This window comes from Lutra lutra, chromosome X (assembly GCF_902655055.1).
Source record: "Lutra lutra chromosome X, mLutLut1.2, whole genome shotgun sequence".
Classification (NCBI taxonomy): Eukaryota; Metazoa; Chordata; class Mammalia; order Carnivora; family Mustelidae; genus Lutra; species Lutra lutra.
In genome coordinates, this window is record NC_062296.1 from 94,518,971 (window position 1) to 94,527,663 (window position 8,693).

Sequence of the window (8,693 nt, forward strand, 5' to 3'; positions counted from 1 at the left end):
ATGCCAAAACGAGCAGAGTTGATGCAGGGCTCGTGAAACGGGAAGGGAACGGTGAACACTCACGGGAAGAAACCGGTATTAGAGCTGTGGCCAGGGAAACACACTTACTCTGTTGAAACAATCAAAAGTCAAGACTTTTATAGGCTTCCCCCCACTTGTAGAAAGGGCAATATAGATATCTGAACCCCCAAAGGACAATGTACACACACATGCACATACACACAGAAAGAGACACACAGAGTAACTGTCTGTAGGAAGGGAAATTTGATACTTTTTCCTAAACTAGAAGTGCCAGTGTGACAACGAGCAAAGAGGCGATGTAAAAGGCCGTCCTCGAATCCAGCAATGCGCTCTTTATGACGACAGCCATGGACCTGGGATTTCGGTGCAGCTGACCTGTCCACCACCGCGGATGTCTGTCCTTCTGGTTTCTTTGGCACAGTAGGTAACGACTAATTGTATGCTATTGGATTACTGAACTTTTATAATGGCATCATCAAGGAGAATACAATATAAACTTTAGATCCTATTTCAGGTATATAAATGTAACTATGAGACTGTTTTCATACAGTATCAATCTTTCCCAAAGCTTTATTCAATGACTGATTCACCGCCATATACAAATGCACTGGCTAAGAGACTCGGTAGACACGGGGTAGGAAGGAAGAAGGTACTCATGTCCCCAGGTTACCGTACCTCTTAACGGGTCATAATGGACTGCACGGATTTTTCTTTCATTCAGAAACACAATTAATTCTTCATGAACCCCTCTCTTCTCAGCTCCTACATAGCGTACACCTCTAAGACCCCATCAAAAAGTGCTCTCTCTCCAACTCCAAGTTGGCCACAATAAGAAGTAGCTTGTCATCTCCTGAGGAGAATCTGAAGGTAACACAAGCCCCCCCCCACACCCTTTAATAAGACGCAATGAGCTGTAATGATACTGACCCCAAAGCGGAACAGCTCAAACACCGCTGGTGACTACGAAGAGCCGGTCAGTCCCGCTGTGTATTCAAACCTGTGCTGAGACCCCTGGCAGTGTTAGATAGGCCTCTCCTGGGAGGCCCCGGGATCAGAGCAGTGAGCAAAGGTGCAAAATGCTCAATTCCCTCGTGGCTCTTCTGACCCAGGGACCCACCTACGTGATGCTGCTTAGGGGTTCCTGAAAGCGCTCCAGACCCCAAATTTCTCAGCACCAACCAATCTCAGTGTCCAACATTTTCAGGGTCACACACTGAATTTGTTTAGTAAGGAGCCAAACTAAAGCGCAACTAGCCCATCTAAGAGAGAATACATGAATCCATTATCCGATGAGGAGTTTAGCATAAAGCGATTTTCTAGGGTGGGTACTCCCCACTTAAACGGGTCACTAGTTAACGCCTTGGTAACATCAGACAGGGCATTTCATTATAGAGAAAGTGATCAGGGATACGTTGCACTTTGGGGGGGAATGAACTTTATCTACCGGATCAAGAGAAAAATCAATGTTTTATTGAGCAGCTACTATAGGGCCAGGCATTGTGCTCAGTACTGGGCAGAGGACACGTGCGTGTGTGTAAGGACACACACACTGCAGTGTGTAGCCATCTGCGAGGCAGACAGACAGACACCATGGGGTAAGGTGCAGTGCAGATTACGATGATGCGATCAGTCAAAGGTGCGCTCAGAAATGCTGCACAGGTGGACGAACGTCACCGACGTGGGAACGTGCCCTCTGTGCCTTGAAACTGGACAGATTTCTGTGGGGCTCTGACCTGTTAGGGGTGAGTGTGAATGAGGGAAAAGGGATGCTCCGGGTCAAGCTGAAATCTGGAATCTACTCCCCAAGTTGGGGAGGCAAGTAAAAGACTTAGCTCAGCAAACTGTTTGGGCTTTATTTGGGATGGATCAGCTCGGGAAAAGAAGGGGTGCAGGGACAACGGCCAGAAAGTTAACAGGACCCGAGACAAGGTCTAACTGTGAGCAGGGAGGTGAAAAGTAGCAGCAGACACTATCAGCCTTGGAAGAGACCCAGTAAACAGGGCTTCTTCCCGTAAGGAACGGCAGACAGGAGAGCCGACATCACTAGGCTGCTCAGAAGGGGCAAATGGCAAAAACAACCACTTCAAACCTGAAAGTGAGGAAGGGGGCACGGACCAGCCAGGTGGCCGTTTGAGTCCCAGAGACCTTAGGGAGAGAGACGGAGAAGAGGCAGGTTCAAGTGGACATGGGCTGCCCAAAGGCAGTGGTAGTGGGACACGCCTGTCCTTTTAACTCGTGGGAGAGCGAGCTCTGATCCGGCCAAGCACCCGCTGCTGGGGGTCGCTGGGGTATGTGTCTGACATTTCCGCAAATGGGGAAGGTACTGAAAACCATCTCTCGTTGAAACCCCAGTTAAACGCAACGTGGGAGGATTTTATTTGCTCGTAAGCAAGTATGGTTTTAGACGAATCTTGTGATACATCGGAACCACAGGGCAGGAGTGAGGGGCTGTTATGTCTGAATCTGAGGCAACGCGTTGGCCAGACACGCTAAGTATGACTGACTTCTCCGACTAAAGCACCCACAGCGGGCCAGCGATGGAAATATGTCATCCAGTGCGAGAGTAAGTGAGGCTGACGAGGTCGACACGGTAGCTCGCTTAATCTCCCTTTCCCCTTTTAGGATTAAACTTTAAATCATCTTTGTTTGCTTCACCGACACTTAAAACTTACCTCATGAAATCCATTTGGGCTGCTGTAGTCATCCGGTCATTGTTTATCCAATATTTTGTCCTTTCTTTCCTGCAATCCTAAATAAATCCTCCCTCCTAATGCAAGCTACTGCTGTTGATTTTTTCTTTGTAACATTTATTTATACGTATTCCTTCCATGCTACGCTGTGAAAACATGAATATGTTCTCGCCCGTTCAAACTTAGCTATAAATAAATGCTAGGTTCCTTGCTGGAACCAACGCTATGTCACCAGCCAGTAACACAAACGGGCAGTGTGTCCTCCTCCCTGCGTCTCCACTGTCTTAGAGAAATTCATTGAAAGAGAGAATGATGAGTGTCCGGCACTGTGACAGGTCAATATGCAGACGCTAAGGGAGGGGAGTCCCGGTTGCTCGCCGCGATCTTTTTCTTCTGCCTCTTGGAGACAGGTTTATAGTCCGGACGGTCTGAAGGCTGTTCCAGGGCTGGCCGGGCTGCACTGGACTGATCTGGGCTCGGGAGGGCACGTCCCCTTGCTGGCCGCCCTGCCCTCGTGTGCACGCTGAGGACCACCTCAGCTCCGGGTGCCGCCCACCCCATCGTTCCGTTATTCTCGGTTCACAGTGTCCCTCTTCTCCCTTTGCTCTTTTTCATACGGCAAAAGTTTCTATTCTCTCCTGAAAGATTCTCTCTTTCAAACCAAGTCTCTAATGACTGGGAGTTATGGAAAGAATAAAGCCATTCGTTCGTTCAAGCTCGCAGGGACTAAGAACGCGCTAAGGACAGACGCAGACTCGGACGCGGGGAAGATGACGATGAACGGCACAGAGGAAACCTGCTGTCACGGAGTGCACACTCTGGCGTGGACAGGCCCAACGACCCGTCACGACAAATGTGGTAAGGGCCACTGACGGGAAAACTCTGCCAGATTACGGAGAGGAACGTGTTGTAGTTTTTGCATATGTTTAATAAAGGGTAGCTGCTAATATAAAGAACGGCGTGACTTTAACAGAGAAAAGAAGGATTCTGAGAGTCGGGATAAAGGAGGAAGCCGGGCAGGTGTCTGGAGGGAAAGCGTTCCTCGGGAGGGGAGCCAGCAGGAACCAGGAAGGCGCACCCGAGGAGGAGAGCATGGCTGGCTCTACCTCCTAACTGGCAGGCACAGAGGGGAGGGGAGATGGGAGAGGCGACAGGGCCGATCCCAGTGTGGGCTGCGCATTTCTCTTCTCGTGCTGGCTGAGAAGGGAAGCCCACAGGGCTCTATCAGGAGCGCTTCCCTGTGCCAGTGCCGCTGGAACGGGTACGTCTCAGGACTGGTACCTGAACACAGTCACTGAGGCCGCACAGTCCCCAGGCTCCTCCTAGAGACCCTGGGAGAGAATCACCTTCAAGTTCACGCTGCCTCTTGGGAGAACACTCGCCAACGCGGACGTGGGGTGCAGGCCCCCACTGTCTGTCTGGCTGCCGGCTGGGGTCCCACTCAGCTACTAGGCCCTTCACGTGTCCTGGTGTCCGAGTACCTGCCGTGCAGCCGAAAACTCCCTACATCTTACATCTCTTCAGTCCCGACCACCTCCTTACCTCCTTACGTCTCTCTGCCTTTTGCTTCTCTTCTCCGTGACAGAAAACGGCCTTTATGTGCCTGAGTGGTCAAGGGAGTGCTGGGGTGCGGATTCCCCATCTGGAGGTGATCAGTGGCATCTCTGCAAATCCTGCCTCCTCATGGTGACTGGCCTATGCATTTCCATCTGGGACAGTGGCCCTCAACCACTGTTGGCGTCCAACCCAGTTTAAGCCAGCGACATCTCGGGATACCATGGATTAGAAGCCTCAAGCCTGGACATGAATCAGAAAGGGTCTACACTCAGGTATTAGTCTCGGACAAAGAGAAACCTGAACTCGTCCTGGACAAGCAGGTCAGTTGGCCACTGGATCTCTTACCCTAATCTAATGTCAGACCTGTACTTGTCACAGACAGAAAGTGACAAAATAAGGTTTCTGGTAAGTGTCACTGTGGCAGCTGGAAAATACTGTCTGGAGGAAGAGCCTGCGGTGGTACGCGAAGGCTGCAGTCCGGAAGGCATCTCCTGGGGGAACGAGCGTTCAAAGGGAAGGCACAGTCAGCCACGTAGGCTGTCCCGCTCATCAAGGTGAAGCACGGCCTCTGGCTGGTTAACCTTTTCACTCCACGCACACTCTGTCTGGGCTACACTGTTGTGTGTTGAACACGTCGACCTATGTCCCTCACAAAACAGCCCTCGCCTACTCTCCAAAGTCACACATTCACCGGACTCTTAATAGAGGATTCCAATATTCTAGAGATAGACCCTGAAATGTGATATGCAGTTGGCTTCAAAGTAATCAACATGGAGGGACAGGACATACGGATGGGAAAACACTGGCCATGAGTCCACGCGTTTCAAAGCTGAGTGACTGGTGATTTCCTGTAGCTCTTTACTTCCTCCTTAACTTTTGTGTTTAAAATTTTTAGAGTAAAAATTGAAAAACATGCTTTTTACTAGCCCTTTGTATCTCCCATACCCAAATTCACCCAAGTCTTCCGGTCTCGGGTTATCCTATCTGAACGTGGCTTGAATGGTGGTTTCCAATTCTCCTCTTAAGCTCGCTCATTTTTTTAACTTAAATTCAATTAATCAACATATAATGTATTATTTGTTTCAGGGGTACAAATCTGAGACTCAGCGGTCTTATGCAGTGCTCATAACACATACCCTCCCCGATGTCCATCACCCAGTTACCGCATCCTCCCACCCCCACCCCTCTGGCAAGACACAACCAGAGAGGGAGAGAAACCGGTTGTAAGTGACTCTTCATCTTCGGGAACAAACTGAAGGTCACTCAAGCTCTTTATTTCACATTTGCATATGAAATAAATTCACATTTGCATATGAAATAACTTCACATTTCACATTTGCATACTGATGCCCTACTATGGGTTAGTTATCGTCCTAAGTACTGGTCTAGAATAAGTAACTCGACGTGACCCCTCCGGAGTTGAGCACGTGCTCACAAACTCACAGGTGCACATACCAGCAGGCACGTGTGACCAAGTGTCACGTACGCCTGGCTCCCAGTGCTGGGGCCGACAGGTCTGCTGTAACTGGGGGTTCCAGGTAACTGCTGGAACTGTCACGTGAGGAAGTAGACATGCAATTAAATCATTCAGGAAGAGATTCAGAAGCAACAGTCGAAGAAATCAAATAGCCTTGTATGTTAAATGCCAACTACCAACTGAAAAAAGTATGTCATTTCTATGCACCAACAATAAACAGCAGAAAGAGTAATTTAGGAAAAAATCGCATTGATAATTGCACCCAACATAAGATACCTAGGAATAAACCTCTTGGAAGATGTGACTTCCACCCTGAAAACTGTAAAACACTGTTGAAAGAACCTGAGGAAGACACAAAGGACTGGAAAGACATAGTTCTATGCTCATGGACTGGAGGAACAAATATTGTTAGAAAGTCCATGCCACCCAAAGAAATCTACACATTTAATGCAATCCCCATCAAAATACCATCGGCATTTTTCACAGAGCTGGGACAAACAATCCTAAAATTTGTAAGGAACCATAAAAGACCCTGAGTAGTCAAAGCAATCTTGAAAAGGAAAAGCAAAGTGGGAGGCATCACAAATCTGGATTTTAAGCTATATTACACAGCTGTAGTGACTCCAACAGTATGGCACTGGCACAAAACAGACACACGGGCCAGTGGAGCAAACAGAAATCCCAGAAATGAGCCCGCAACCATAGGGTCAATTAATCTTCGACAAAGCCAGAAAGAACATCCAGTGGGAAAAGACAGTCTCTTCAATAAGTGCCCGGAAAACTGGGCGGCCACATGCAGAACAATGAAACTGGACCCCCCTTTTTTTTTTACACCACACACAGAAATAAACTCAAAATGGACTAAAGGCCCAAATGTGAAAAGCAAAATCGTAAAAATCCTAGAGGAGAAGACAAGCAGTAACATCTTTGACGTTGGCCATCGCAACTTTTTCCAGATAGGTCTCCTGAGGCACAGGAAACAAAATGAAAAATAAACTACTGGGACTGCATCAAAATAAAAAGCTTCTGCACAACGAGAGAAACCTATGGAATGGGAGAAGATATCGGCAAATGACATATCTGACGAAGGGTTAGTGTCCTATATAAAGGCCTTATAAAACTCAGCACCCAAAACCCAAATTGGATGAGTAAAAAATGGGCAGAAGACATGAATACACATTTCTCCAAAGATGACAGGTGGCAGACACGTGCAAAGATGCTCCACATCACTCATCATCAGGGAAAACACAACTCAAAACCACAATGAGATACCACCCCACACCTGTCAGGATGGCTAAGATCCAAAACACAAGAAACAACAAATGTAGGTGAGGATGTGAAGAAAAAAGAGCATTCTTGCACTGTGGGTGGGAATGCAAACTGGTACAACCACTGTGGAAAACAGCGAAGAGCTTCTTCAGAAGGTTAAAAATAGAAATATTACCCTGCAGCTCTTTTCCCGGCTGGAACCAGGGAGGGTGCAGGAGAGAAGAAAAAGAAGGCTCCTGCTATGCCAGAAACCCTTAAAAACAAGCGAAGGAACTTCGCAGAGCTGAAGACCAAGCACCTGAGGAAGAAGTTTGCTCAAAAGATGCTTCGAAAGGCAAGGAGGAAGCTTATCTATGAAAAAGCTAAGCATTACCACAAGGAATACAGACAGAGGTACAGAACGGAGATCCGAACGGCGAGGATGGCAAGTAAAGCTGGCAACTTCTACATACCTGTGGAACCCAAGTTGGCGTTTGTCATCAGGATCAGAGGGATCGATGGTGGGAGCGCAAAGGTTCGAAAGGTGTTGCTTCTGGGCCTTTGTCAAATCGTCAATGGCACCTTTGTTTAGATCAACAAGGCTTCAGCTAACAAGTGAAGGATTGTGGAACCATATACGGCATGGGGGTACCCAAACCTGACGTCAGTGAAGGAACGGATCTACAAGCGTGGTTATGGCAAAATTAACAAGAAGCAAATTGCCCTGACAGATAACACACTGATTGCCCGATCTCTTGGTAAATATGGGATCATCTGCGTGGAGGATCTGATTCTCGAGATCTAGACTGCTGGAAAACGTTTCAAAGAGGCAAACGAATTTTGATGGCCCTTCCAATTATCTTCTCCACAAGGAGGAATGAAGAAAAAGACCACCCATTTTGGGGAAGGTGGAGATGCTGGCAACAGGGAAGACCGGATCAGCAGGCTTATTCGAAGAGTGAACTAAGCTATCTACCATGATTATTTTTGTAATCGGGCCAGTTAATAAAAGACTACTCTCAAATGGAAAAAAAAAAAAAGAAAGAAAGAAAGAAAGAAAGAAAGAAATACTACCCTACAATTCGGCAATCATGCTACTGGGTATTTACCCAAAGAATACAAAAACGCTCAAAGGGACACGTGCACCCCGATGTTAAGAGCAGCAGTACCTACAATGGCCAATTTACAGAAACAGCCCAAATGTCTACCCACTGAGGACCAGATGAAGAAAGTCTGGGATCTACACAATGGACAACTACTCAGGCATAAAAGTCAGAATGAGATCTTGCCAACTGCAAGATGGAGCTAGCGAGGGTAATGTTAAGCGAAGTAAGACAGAGAAAGGCCAATACCAGATGATTTCACGCACGTGTGGAATTTAAGAAACAAATGAGCAAAAGGGAAAGAGACGAGAGATGCAAACCAAGAAGCTGACCCTTGCCTCTAGAGAACCCACTGATGGTCACCAGAGGGGAAGGGGGACAGGCAAAACAGGCGACGGGGATGAAGGAGGGCACTTGTGACGAGTAGCGAGTGACGTTTGAAGTTGCTGAATCACTACATTGTACGTATAAAACTAATATTACACTGTATGTTAACTAACTGGAATTAAAACGAAAACTTAAAAAATATACGAGAAGTCTAAGTGAGCACAAGAATGTAGTTTGTTTCGCAGACTACGTATTGACAGTGATCATCCT

The 8,693-nt window shown here is 47.5% G+C and overlaps 1 pseudogene; it reads left to right on the forward strand.

The window, feature by feature from the left end:
* Positions 1-7,233: 7,233 nt before the first annotated feature.
* LOC125091357 (60S ribosomal protein L7-like) lies at positions 7,234-8,033 on the forward strand (annotated as a pseudogene).
* The last annotated feature ends 660 nt before the right edge of the window (positions 8,034-8,693 follow it).